This window comes from Eurosta solidaginis, chromosome 1 (assembly GCF_040869045.1).
Source record: "Eurosta solidaginis isolate ZX-2024a chromosome 1, ASM4086904v1, whole genome shotgun sequence".
Classification (NCBI taxonomy): Eukaryota; Metazoa; Arthropoda; class Insecta; order Diptera; family Tephritidae; genus Eurosta; species Eurosta solidaginis.
Window position 1 is genome coordinate 212,736,080 of NC_090319.1, and position 14,702 is coordinate 212,750,781.

The 14,702-nt window shown below is 36.1% G+C and overlaps 1 pseudogene; it reads right to left on the minus strand.

The window, feature by feature from the left end:
- Nucleotides 1-2,924: 2,924 nt before the first annotated feature.
- LOC137239730 (uncharacterized) lies at nt 2,925-10,466 on the minus strand (annotated as a pseudogene).
- Nucleotides 10,467-14,702: the final 4,236 nt, after the last annotated feature.

Below are 14,702 nucleotides of genomic sequence, written 5' to 3' on the forward strand. Positions count from 1 at the left end.
GTGGGGTTTAACCATAGGGCATTTTTGGGGACGGGTTCTCGCTTATATCTCGAGAATTATCAGAGATACAGGATTTCCGCCCTGGGTTCCACTTTCGAATTTCTGCGTCGCGTTTTAGCAGTCGACCCCTGTTCTAGACTTTTAAGTTATTTTTTTTAGTAAATGCATCTAATTTAGCGACTTTATTTTCCCGCAACACACAAGGGTAATTCTTTACGACAGCATGACACTGCTAATTCGCGTCCAAAAATATCGAGAGAGGTATCAAACGACGAGTCTTAACATTAGTATTAATAATCCGAAGGTGGAAAATAAAAATTTTATCTCTGTCCGGAGATATTTTTCAGTTGAAGTTGACGATTTTCATGTGGTTGTTGTAATGCTGTGGTACCTACAAAAAAAATTGTGAACACAAGTGTTTTGTGCGGATATAGTTTTGGTCTCCAAACCGGTGTTGGACCCACCTAGGGTAATCTTCTATAAGCGCGGCCGAAGGCCGCCAACGCAGAAAGGTGTTCTGCGTAAAAATACTATGGATACCACCCCCGGTTTCGGAGGTACCCGTGGGTATTTTTTCGGTTTTTCGTTAATATTTTTGAACGAGATAAAATTTTTATTTTCCGCCTTCGGATTATTAATACTATTGGACGCGTATTGGCAGTCATGCTGTCGTAAAAATTACCCACAAAAGAATTGCAAAGTGTTATTTTTTTCTCTCCATTCCATTCGCCTCACACCAACACGAAGATTTTGACAATATGAACAAAGGTATGTTGTTGCTGTAGAGATTAGCCAAGCATATAGTTGAACCATGATTAGAACGCAATTATTACAAGTTTTCATCGGATAGGACCATGGTTCAATTATGTACAGGTTGGCTCATCTCATCAGCTGATTTTATTTATATCATAGCATGGTCGAAGGGATTGTCAAAAGGAGATGGCAAACTCAAAATGAAACCAACACATTGGCAACATTTTACTTAGACATACAAAAACTGCTAAGTTTTATGTTTCCATTCCATACCATTCGCACCAACACCAATACACAGATTTTGACAATTTGAACAGACATTTTTTGTTGCTTTACAGATGAGCCAACCTGTATATAGTTGAACCATGGATAGGACCAAAAGTATCGACACTATAATAATATCGTTGCATCCCTAACCATACAAGGCAGCGCATTGCGTGATTTTATGAGAGGTTTTAAACCTCAAAGTTTATTTGCATATATTATTCCAACGCAGGATGCCCATCAAAATGAATATATTTGCAAACATGGTACGCGGAGTGAATTTAATGGATCTGCTTGTACAGCTGTTGTTACATACGACACGGCTATGATGTGGACGGACGGTAGGTATTCAGCCTAATCACGCAAACCATCGTAGCAATGTTACGAATTCGAATAATTTGTACGAATCCGAATAAATTGCTATCACTCAACCCATGTGAACTCGAAATTGCTACCATACATAAACTTTGAATTTTGACATTTCCAGATCATCTGGGTCGGAAAAATACAAAAATTAAAAAAAAAATACAAATAGGTTAAATATTTGTTAAGTTTACAATCAGAACATGGAATCTGTGGCATTTTCAGTTATTTTAGCTGAGTAAGAAAGAGACGGGAGCCGGAGGGGTCTAAAATAACAGAGGAAATGCTTGAGGGATCTCAGCAATCCTTTTGGTGTGGACGAAACAATGTAAGTACATACATACATATACGTATAAGTAATCAATTCCTCAAAACTTTTCAAAATGCAGGTTTATAAAAAATTATCAGCTAAATAAGGCGGCCTTTACGCAGGTCCTAAGTATTCTGCAGAGAAATTCGAGTTCATCAAGGTCATCATCTATATCTCTTCTACATCGCTTGTCTTCGGTTTTACGTTTTTTTGCCGAGGGAGCGTACCAGCATGGAGTAGGTAATGACTTCGATATTCCAATGGCGCAATCCACATTAGTTATGTCTTAAAAGACATATTGGCAACCCTGCAAACTCATCTTTGGAGTGGGTGAATCTAGACTTAAATATTGAAGAAAGAAGGCAAGCCAAAATGGACTTTTATCAGAAATACGGCTTTCCGGACGCAATTTTTTTTATAGGTGGGACACACATTAAAATCGTTGATCCAGCTGACGACAAATTTTTCTTATAACCGGAAAGGTTACTTCAGTATCAACGGAATGATTGTAAGATATATGGTAAATTTATGTACACTCAAAATGTATTGATTAATTTGCAGGTATGCGATAATAACATGAAAATCCGAAACGTAAATGCACAGTATCCTGGAAATAATCATGACTCTCACATATGGAATGTCAGCGGTGCGAGATCATTTTTTGAAAAGAAGTACCTAGACGGTGAACGAAAGTCACGGATTTTGGGTAATATTTACACATATCGTCCTTATAATAATATCATTATCATACAATTTCTATAAAATCCAAAAAAAAAACTGTTTTTATTAAAATTTGTCTTACTTTTCACAGGAGATGCAGGATATGCCCTAGAACCATTGCTAATGACACCTTTTCGGGCACCACCCTCGGGAAGCCCCGAGGCAAATTACAACAAGGTACAAGCAAAGGGAAGAAATATTATTGAACGGTTGATCGATGTCTCTAAAAAGCTTTAGATGCCTTATAGGAGCTCATAAGCTTCCCTATGAGCCTATGAAAGCATCTGAAATCGTAAACGTAGCTGCAGCCTTACATAAAATATGTATCCATTATCGGGTGGCTGGTATTTCAGAAAACGTTTTAGAAATAGTTGAACCGTTATATTTAAGTGAAAGTAATGATCTTACAATAACTTAGCTTCGCAGACACGAACAAAAATATTTGTGGACCACTCACACGTTCATAAAATTTAAAATAAATATAAAAACTAAATATTTTTAAACTGTACGCCCACTAAAGTGCTAAAAAGCTATTTTCCTCTACTGTAAGCATTTTTTGCTTAATTGTGTTTTTTGCAGCTGATAAATTTTCCATAGCTATTTGCTTTTCAAATGCTCTGCATAAGCGACTCATATCTGACGAAATGCCTTCTAATTTCTCCTTGGTTTTCTCGTGGAACTTTTTCTGCAACGAAATTTGTTCCTTAATTAAATCTTCGGTATGAGCTTCGGGTGGGCTCTGACCATCACGAGTACGCCTCGGCATTGCTGGTCACTTGCTGCGGAGATGAGTTATCCCCCGTCTCATTTAGTCTACTTGCCACAGGAAGATTACGTGCCACAGGTAGGCCAGCATGTACTGTCTTCAGTATGCCTCGTGTGCTCGTCTTCAATGCAGTCAATCGTATCACCTCTTCCTCAAAATCTTTGAAATGATGCTGTCTATTTCGGCACCCACCTGTAGCAGATTGGTCCGTTTTCTTCTCTACTAATTTTCGCTTTATATATGCCTTTCAGTTCAGCCATACCTGCAAAAATAATAAGAAATACAACGTATTTACGAATTGTACACTTAAGCTACAATTAAAATATGCTACCTTCTTCCAGCTGGAAATGTCCTTGACAGGCGGTCATACACTATTGAGTTCCTCTGCCGCATTTTTCCAGAACTCAGCCGCCTCTTCCTTGGAACACTGTAAATCTCTGAGCCATATCGGGTTTTCGTTGCAGCAATTCAATTAGGAGCGCATATTGTTGTTTTGTGGTAATTACTTTGGACCTGTAAAAGTATATAAAACTGTATAATAGTGACAGAAACTGGGTGTACACGTCATTTAAATAAAACCTTACATTTTTCGATTTGCTGCTTTTGTTTCGAATATTTTTCGCTTTTCGAAAATTTTCTCTTTTGGCAAGAACTTGTCGTAGAAAATTTCCAATAAGCGTCAAAAGTTTACGTTCCGTGTGAATTCAGTAATGCCACTGTACGAATTTCGAATTTGCTTTCGGAGACGGTCGAATTGCATGATAGCAATTTTGCAACTTTCCCAAAAATACAGTCTACGTCGGATTGCGTGATTGGGGTGATTATCAACAAGCTGAAAAAGAAATGAACTCTAGCTGGGAGCTTATGAAAGATGGCTTCCCAAATACACCATCGATTGGTAAATGGTTAACGGGAAATATTCCAACGTCGTTGTGGACCCAACTCTCTTTTCGTATCGCCAGTGGAAACCTCTTCAAAAGCAATTAAAAGCTGCAGGTAACACAATTCCACTTTTCGTTGTTTGTGGCAAAACTATAACTATGATCGAATATTAATACGCGTCCAAAAATACCGGGAAAGATGAAGCGGTAATTCTATACGACAGCTTCACACTCTTAATACATTCCCAAATTTTTTAGGTCAGACTATAAGAGATATTTGCAAAACAAATTAAAACTTTTATGTGGTTGTTTTAATTTTGATGATTTTGTTTTTCCAAAACAAAAATTGTGCACACAAGTGTTTTGCGCTGAAATCATTTTGGTCGGAGTTGGACCCAACCATGGTAATTTTTTATAAACACAGAATTGCAAAAAGTGTTCTGCGCAAAAATTTTATGGAATATTTCTTAATCTTACCCTTTTTGTGGTGGGCGGGTTTGATATCTTCGGACGAGACAGATAGCATAATTCGAACTTAGCTCACGTAAGAGATTTGTCGTGAGGTTTTGAAATTTTTAAAAGATTTACATTGTACTTAACTATTTATATCGATTTCAACGCTAATAGTAACAGATTTTGCAAACCTTGTTTCATTAGTTATAATTCGATTACAAAATCGATCGAATGTTTCCGATTTCTTTGCCCACTCTGGCGTTTTACGGATAGTTTCCACATGAACGCCCTTCCTAAATGCCGCCGATGTTGCTGCATGGTGCGTACTGTGCGCTGAAAACTGCTTTATATCAGTACCACTATAAATCATAGCTCGCTTCATCCACCTGCTAGTCGTTTGGGATGTAGCTTACCTGTAAGGCTTCTTCAAAGTTATAGAAAGATGTTCGTTTTCTTGACCTCTCAACTCTCTTGACCTATCCAGGAAACTTGGAGAGTTGGACATATTTTTAAACGGTTTTATTTAGCTTGACTCTGTGTAGCGAACAGAATTTTGTATTTGAAATTAAAGTAACTTCCCGGTAAGCTACAAGCTTGAAACTTTAAATATAGTTCAGAACCCGATGACAATGCAATAATAAGAAAAAAACTTCGATAGGTTCGCATGGATCAAAATATTTAAAAACATCGTATTTGTGGTGCAATTTGCTCATACTTGCAACACATAATACATACATGAATAGAAAGCGACCTTTGACAAAAAAATTTCCACTAGGTGGCGCAAGAATCGAGATATTCAAAAAATCGTATTTTTGCTCCGATAGAACTCATAATTGGGGCGCATATTACGTACATGAATAGAAAGCGACATATGAAAAAAATCACCGCCAGGTGGCGCAAAGATCGGGAAATTAAAAAAATAGTATTTGTGGTCCGATTTGGTTCATATTTGGAACACATATTACATATGCGAATTGAAATCGCTTTGTTAAAAAACTCCCGCTAGGTATTTGTCGTCCGATTTGGAACACTTATTACATACAGGAATAGAAATTGGTTTATGAAAAAAAAAATCCCGCTAGGTGCGGCAAGGATCCAAATATTAAAAATACTCGTATTTGTGGTCCGATTTGGCACATATTTGGAACAAATATCCCTACTAGACAGCTGACAATCAGATGAATGATCATCTGTCAGGAAGTGCTGTAAGTCACATCAGGGCGCAGTACAAATATCCCATCAGGTTTGATTTAGCAGTATAACAAACCTAATGGGTGTGGCTGTATACGTGTGACTTCATACATGCTGTAAACATTTGTCAGGGCGTAGGCATCATGCCGGATATAAACATTTATCAGAGCGGAGGCATCATACCGGATGTAAACATTCGTCAGAGCGGAGGCATCATGCCGGATGTAAACATTTATCAGGGCGAGGGCATCATGCCGGAGGTAAACATTAGTCAGGGCGGAACCATCAAACATGATGTAAACATTTGTCAGGGCGGATCCATCAAACCGGATGTGCAAATCAATCACAGAGAATGCATCATAATAAATAAAAAATATACAGATGTGTATAAAAATTTGGTTATTATTCAATATATGTACATGTTTATATCGTACTTAAGATAAAAGACTATAAAAATCTCAAAACGTCCTATTAAATATATATATCACATTATTTATTCTAACTTAGTTTTACTTATTTAGGTATAAATCTGATTACTTTTTTAATGTTTTCATTGTTCATTAAAATTTCATTTCTTGAAATAAAATATATTTACATTATTTATTCTAACTTTACCTACTTACATATATATCGTATTGCTTTTCTCTATGTATTCATTAGAATTTTATTTCTTTAAAAACCTAATAATTATTTGTCTTTTAATTCTCAGGTACTTATGATAAAAAAAAACTAAAAAACAATATATATTGCATTATTTATTATAATTTAATAATAATATATTTATTATTTAAATGTGTATCTCATTACTTTTTTTATGGATTCAGTATTCATAAAAGCTTAATTTCTTTAAATAAAGCATAAATTGCATTTTTAATTTTTACTTAAACTATTTACTTATATATCAGATTGCTTTTCTTTGTGTTCATTATTAATTAAAATTTCATTTCTTTAAATTTTGTTCACAACATGTTTTGTCAAAAAGGCTTTTATATATTAGTTATTTGTCTCTTTTGTCTCAGGTAGTTATGATAAAACACTATATAAAAAATTCAATTAAACATAGGAATTAAATTAAAAAATATTTCGAAAACTTAAAAAACTTTATTTAAGTACCACATTATTCTACCTTAAAAAAAGTAACTGATTAACTTAAAAATATAACGAGAACTTAAAAACTTCATTTATATATTACACTAGCAGAGTACCCGACGTCGTTCGGGTATAAATAAAAGCAGTACTATATAGAATAATATATTAGACTAATCCCAACCCCCATTTGTATGGGAGATACCACGCCCCTTTTTTCGCTATCCCCAATTTTTCCCAAGGAGGTATGGATTAGTCTTATATACCTCCTCACCTAATTTCAGTCGTCTAGCTTTAATACTTTCAGATATATTGACAACGAAAAATTCCAGTTGTATGGGAGATGCCACGGCCCCTTTTTCGTTATGCCCAGTTTTCCTGGAGGGGGTAGAGATTGGTCTCATATAACCACTCACTTAATTCCAGTCGTCTAGCCTTAATACTTTCTGATATATTGACTACGAAAAATTCCAGTTGTATGGGAGGTACCACACCCCCTTTTTTTTATACAGCCTACCATAGATTGACGCAATCAGTATGTCATGGCAAAATTTCGTTCGATTCCATTCTGCGGTTTAGACTGCAAGTCCAAACATACATACAGACATACTTTCACAAATATATAGTAAGATTAGCCTAACTTAAAAAAAGTAACTAACTTAAAAATATTCCGCAAACTAAAAAAAAAAATCAAAAACAAATAATAAACCGAAAATTCAAAAACTACAACTTAAATGTAAAACGTAAAGAAGAAAAAATTCATTGCGCTGGTGGGCTTGTCTGTACCGTATCTAAATTTTTCTTTTTGGCGAATTTCCTTTGTGCAATCCTGTGATGGCTGAGTTCAACCGCCTTTCTTATTCCTTTTTCAAACAATGCATATCCTTGGTGTATGAATACATCTAATAATGTAGCAAAAATCAATATAGGGATACAGTTTATACATCTCTCTTTATAACGTCTTACCGCGAAGAAATGTCAAGAACAAAGAAAGCTTTTCGAGACTTTTCTTTCCAGCTGCCCCCGCCCAGTTATACACTTCCATCACCGTGCCACTAAAAATTTCCTTTACTGCTCGGGGTATGTCTTCTGAAATGCCCTTAATTTTGAACAGATGAGCCTTTTGAAATATAAAAGCGAAATTTAATTATGGTAAAAGAGAACGTTTTGAGTCAAATTACCATTGCTACAGCATACTCCTCTACCTTCAATCTTTCTTCCACCATTAGAACCTCTAATACATTCTGGAAAGGCAACTTCATCCATTTACTTGTCTCTGACTTCCTCAGAAATTTTGCACACAGAGCTTTCCACCTTCTTCAGCGTCACCTTGCACTCTCGCATTAAGTGCTGTTGCGCCAAAACTTCACTCTTCGGTATTGCCTGTTTAAAATAAAGGTTTATTGTTAAAGTATATATACTAACTAGAAAAGATTTGAAAATCGGTGTTACAAAATATTATATACTCAGCTGTGAGCTTTAGCAACAAAGTAGTTTGGTTGAGATATGGTCGGTACCTTTTTCATCGTTATCAGCCCAATTCTCAATCCTTTTTCCGGTGAGATTTTTCCCGTTCTCCATACCAAAATGGTTGAGGATGGCAAATTTTTGTATGGAGAACGGGAGAAATCCCCCGGTGAAATATTGAGAATTGGGCTGTATATTTAAGATAATATATCGTTAGACGAATGAAACTAATATTCTCTGTTTGCATAGCAAAGATTAGTATTGTAACGAATTTAGGGAAATTCCGCTTATTCCAATCTTCTGCTAACGTTCGAATCACTAAACTGTTGAATAAATAACTCCAATGTTCAATAGTGCAAAAATTGACTATTTGAAAGCACTCCACAATAACACTTCACAACCAATAGCGTGCTTAAATCAAACTGATTCCCCATGCCTCAGCTGGTGCTGCTTTTATATTCTTCGGTTTCCTCGTTCGCATACTTCTAGGCGTTTCTCCTTCTAGAATTTACTACTTGTTTACCAGCTATAAACTACAGATGCACGTTTATGGCTTCTCATATGCGCGTGTATATGTGAGTGATACTTCGACCGATGATTGCATACTTTTGTGAGCATCTCAGATATATACATGTGTTTGTGCATATCTCCCCGCTTCTTTTATGTACATATGTGTAGATGATTTGTTTATGTAGATACAAGTGACTGCTTAGTATCTGCTTAGAGCTGATAGTATGCCTTAGTGTTATTATTATTGGTAACACTGCCCTCCACCTAAGTCTGATCGTCCCGATCAGACAAATTTCCTGATCTAAACGCCGCTAACATCTCCACCCTTCTAATTCGTGGTTTCTCAAGGATTTGTATGCGGTAGATGGTATCACTCGATCTTCTTCACTTTGTACGGGCCTTCCCAACTGCACCAAAATTTTGATGGAACACCTTTCCGCCGGTGAGAGTTGTATAGCAGTACCAAATATCCCTCCCGGATACCTTCCGAATTATTGTTCTTGTCGTACCTGTTTTTCATCCTAGTACTTATTATCCTGATTGGTCCCCTCACACTCTCTTGTTTGGCTAATGAAATACTCCGTAGAGCTTGCGCTTGACGGATTGGCTTCGCATAATAAGTATCGTTCCCACGTTTCACAACAGTAGTGCGCCCTGGCTTGAAACTACCCTCGCATTAATTCTGGGAAATTCTTTCCTTCGTTTTTGTGCATCAATTTGGTTTTGTCAATGCCAGTGTTTCTCTAGCAGGTACTTTTGATTTCGCTTTATTTGGTCCATTCGATGCATCAACCTTTACCTTTGACTTTCGTGGTCTTTGTTGAGTACCGAGTACTACCAGTTTACTGCTGAACCCTTTCTCCAAACTCAAGTTAAGCGGCACATCCTGGTTCTTATAACGCATAAACCTTCTCTGCATATCGATCTTGATGTCACGGTCAACTAAGGAGTCCACTCCCAATATGACTTCATTAACAATCTCCGCCACAACGAATTTGTGTAGAACCATGACCTTCTCAATTAAGACTTCACAGATCACTTCTCCCCGGACTTGGTTATACTCGCCAGTGATCGTACGCAACCTTGCTCCCAACTCTCCTGTTGGCCAAATCAGATCCAATCAAGGAATGAGAAGCGCCCGTATCTAGAGTCAGTACATGTTCTTTGCCATTCACATTCCCTCTGACGGTAAGACTGCTTGATTTCCTTCGAATTTGCGACACAGATATCTCCCATTCTGTTGTGATCCCTTAAGTGTTTCCAAAATCTTGTCCACCCAATCTGGCTTTTCTACTTCCACACGATGGGCTTTGTACGCTGGCTTACTCAAAAGTGAGGCAGTTTCCTGGGTCAGTGCATGGGATACCGTTTCAGCAAACTTTGGCTTTGGGTTCGCATGCGTAGCTCGTTTCGTTTCGACATCCCGTGTTCCATTTATAAAGCTCTAAATTTTTTAACTCAATTTGGTATATCTCTTTTCTATGCTCGCTTCCATAGCGTCTCTCGACAGCGGCCATCAATGCTTCATAACTTTTCCGTTCGTATTCTGGAATCGTCTGAGATAATGGTAAGCCTTAGTGTTGCTAATATGCGTCACAGTATATACACAAAAAAGCCTAAGCCATTAGAAAATTATTGAAGCGAAAAGTAAAATTAATTAAGTAAAAACAATACTTACATCTTGCTTTATTTCCTCCACCATTTTCTGTAGTTACGCTTTGATTATAACTGAGTGTACGTTGCTAATTTTAAAGAATACAAAAAATACTTTGCATGAATATTATAAAATCTAGTTATATACAAAGTCATTGTGAATTTTAATGCTATTTTTCCTCCGTCTCCTATTACCCTACTTCTTACATTATGTTCAATTTGATCCATCTTATATATTATTTTTAAAATTAATTTATAATTTATGAAATAAATAATTTCAAAATGTTTAATTTTTAACAAAATTTAGATTTTATACAAAATCAGAAATTTAAGAATTATTGATCATTTTGGTATTATTTATTTTTATAATTTACATTAATTATTTTTATTATTTAAATTTAATAATTATTAATTATTTTAATGGTTTTAATCTCCATCAAAACAGCACATCTATAAAAAGAATAATATACGTTTCATATCTGATACAAAACAATAGGGCGTATTCATAGTCAAACTTAGTTAAGAACTAAAAGTTTGTTACAGCTTTTTGACATAATTTTCTATTTGCTATCTCTCAAAAAAGCTTCAGCTAACTTTATGTACCAACTAAAGGGCTAATTAAACTTCCTTAACCCTAACGCCATAGTCGTAACCATACCCATATTCATAACCATCTCCAATACGATCGATTAATGGTGCCTTAATCTAAAAATCGTGAAAGTTTCATAAAAATGAAGAAAACGCAAACATATTTTCTTTCATATTTATTTATTTATTAGTCTACAAATTTAATAATTAATCAGACTAAATATAGTACGGATTACAGATAAATTACAGAAGCATACAAATTGAACAAGATTATATTATAAAATATGTATATACATTATTAAATCAGTTGTCGGGATGGACTGTGATGCCGAGCAACGGGAATTGATTATTAGTGCTGTGGGAATGGACGTGATTTCGAGCAGCTGATGTATATTTGACACATAACCAGTAGGGCTGCGATTTGTGGGAAGTTGGAAAGGACGTGATCCCAAGCCACCCGCCCAAAGTTACTGGAGCTGGTGATAAGACGTGATTTCGAGCAGCTGATGTATATTTGACACACAACAAGTAGGGCTGCGATGTGTGGGAGGTTGGAAAGGACGTGATTCCAAACCACCCGCCCTAAGTTACTGTAGCTGGTGATAAGAGTGGGAAGTTGGAAAGGACGTGATTCCAAGCCACTCACCCAAATCATTGCGTATTTAATGTAGTCAGCAGATATTTTTTTATTACCTAGAGTGTGTCACAAGTATCAATGTTTTTGCAGTGCTTATTGAAGTCAGTACACAGACAACGAAGGGGTTCGTGCATTTCAAAATTCAGTTATAAACATATTCCACAAAAAATAAGTCTCTTAGTCATAACGTATCCAAAACAATGAATAAAATCTACAAAAATTATTAAATTCACCAACTCAAATATTTTTAGGTTCTGGATATGGCGAGAAACCAAAAACCAACTGTTTGGCTATGGTATGGTTATGGCGTTAGCGTTATTGTATGGCACAATTAATCGATTACATTGATTTCCATAAGGTAGGGGCGATCAGCTGTTTTATCTGGTTATGGTTTTATGGTTATAAGTCACCATTAATTGGCACATAAATTCCATCTATGAATATGCACCAATATGTAATATACATCACAGCTATCTGACGGAAAGCTTTCTTGTTGGGGCATTGAACACGATAGAAGTCAACTGATCAAGCTGCTTTTGTTGCACATATCTACCTTTGGCTAATTATTCGTGCAAGTTTAAGAGACATTTAGGAATAAATAAAACTTTACTATTGATTAACTTGGTGTATAGAGTAATTAAATAACTCTAACCCATATCAAAGTGGATGTGCGACAGTTCTCAAGCCCAAAAAAAGAGAACCACTTTTGTTATAATGCAAAATAAATAAATTTTGCATTGAATTGTTAGCAATGGGGTGCTCTACATAGCAAATTTCTTTGTTGTTATTATATCTGGTTGTGCTTTAAAATTGGTGGAAAGTGCAGCGACGATATGTCGAGCAATGTTTCCAGTTATGACTTGCGGCAATGTGGAAATCCTTTTGCTAAACCAGAGGGCCCTTTATTCAATCCTGCGCTATTAAATTTAATTATGATGTTACATCTGGATATTATACCCTTCTTTGTATTAAAGGTTGCATCTATAATTGTAAATGTAACTTCTGGTATGATATTACATGGAGCTTTCATCTTGGCAATTATTTCTTTGCTTGGACTGTAGTAAAATATAGAAATATTGCATCTGGATTATCTGTTCTCTAAAAAATAAGTCTGAAATAGGTCGATTTGCAATCCCATTCTGAGATAGGGCAGCAATCGATGTGCAAATGAATTAGGGTTGGCTGAATAAATATAAAGCTTTCTCTTTTGGTATAGCGAAAATATGGTTAAGGACATTCAGGGAGATGGCCTGTAAACATTTAAGCTTTTAATGTTAAGTGGTGTATTATGGCAATTTTCGTTTTCACCTACAAATAACATGGGGATATTTGATTTGTAACTATATGTGGGCAAATGATTTGTGTATAAATGAAAGGTAATACTCTAGAATGGGGGCATACAACAAATAAATGAAAATTTAAAAAAATGTACCTCCTTTAGGTCCTGCCAGGTTGACTTGAATTTGGTTGGTTCCAACATCTTCAGCCTGATCTTCTTGTAGCAGTCCTTCAGCCTGATCAACTACCATTCTTGTTGAGGAAATGAGAGCACCTTAGGCTTCAGATGTAGCCTCACTGAAACTTCTGTTCTTTGCAAACAACTTATTGATAGAATTCGCTGAAAATTATTGAAAGTTTATTTATGTACAAATCATGTACAATAGATTTTCTTACCATTATTTGTATATTCCGTAACTGCACTTATTCTTCTTCTTCTAACTTAACTCTTCAAAAATTTTAGAATCAAAAGCTACAGGATATGTTTTAATTATATTTTTAAGATTTATTTATTCGAAAGTGTGGGAAAGTGTTGCTTTATTGAAAGTTAATGAAACAAGGGCTAGGAAACACCGGCTTAATTGGAAAACTCATGGAATAGGTGGTCAAGAAGGGGTATAAGCAAAAATTTGCGTTCCTGATAGATACAGAAGTACTTGTTATCAAGATCTCTCTTTAAATGAACCAAATTTAAGCTTGGCTAACTTGTAACAACAATACCTAAACTATCGGAGGAGCTAACATCGAAAAAATTTTCTGTTTTCCGAAAAACAGTACATAACACTATTTCCAATTCTTCTGACCCTATAAGTTATACTACCCTTATAGGACCGACTTTTTTGCTATAACAAAAATAGTCTTTATCTTTCTTTAAATCACTATCGAAAGAGCCTACCTTGGAAGGTTTGTGAATCGATGAACTTACATCCTCCCCTTCTTTCAACCTTAAAAACAGCTTTTGCTATATTTGATTTGGGTTTCTTACTATCTTTTTTAAAAATTGCATAAAATTTTCAAACCTGTATGCAGGAAAGGAATCTAAAGGACCAAGATTTTTGACACATTCTGACAAGTGCAATAAACCATGAATGTTGAAATGAACGCTTTCCTTCCCGAACATTACACTGAACTGCGTGACGAAATGCTCTAATATATCTTGGGCAACATCAGCCTCAGATCTAAACAACCTTTCACTTGAAAGAAGTCGAATGCCGGTATGTAGTAGTAGGAAAAGGGAGTACAACTCACTACTAATGCAGTCTTTTAAAACAAAAAATGCCAGTGTATAACAGGAACTGTCTGAATTCCCCAGCGGGTTAGGGGGTCAAAATATACCCGCCATATGTATGCCTGTCAGAAGAGGCGACTAAAATACCAGATTCAAGGGGCTGTGTATCGCAATTCTTCAGGCTGTCAGCGCATATACAGCTTCTCCAAACCCAATTGTCAACATCACCTATGCGCGTCGAATCCTATTTCACTAACAGACGAGGATCTGGCGACCTCAAGCTTCTCACGGAACTTGGGGTGGGGAGGGATGGATGGTCTGAAGGTTTAATGTGGCCATATAAATTGTTCCCGAGATGGTGGGGCTAGCACCTTAATGGTGCTGCGTTACCGGAACGTACCGGATCTGTATCCGGCAAAAGACCATCACATCGATAACACTCCCCAAAGCGTTCGGAGAGCAACCTTATCGCTACAACAAAAAATGTCTGAATTCCGTTGCTTTCCACCGACTAACTTCATGTAAACTTCTTGCAGTACGACAGAGTTCAGACG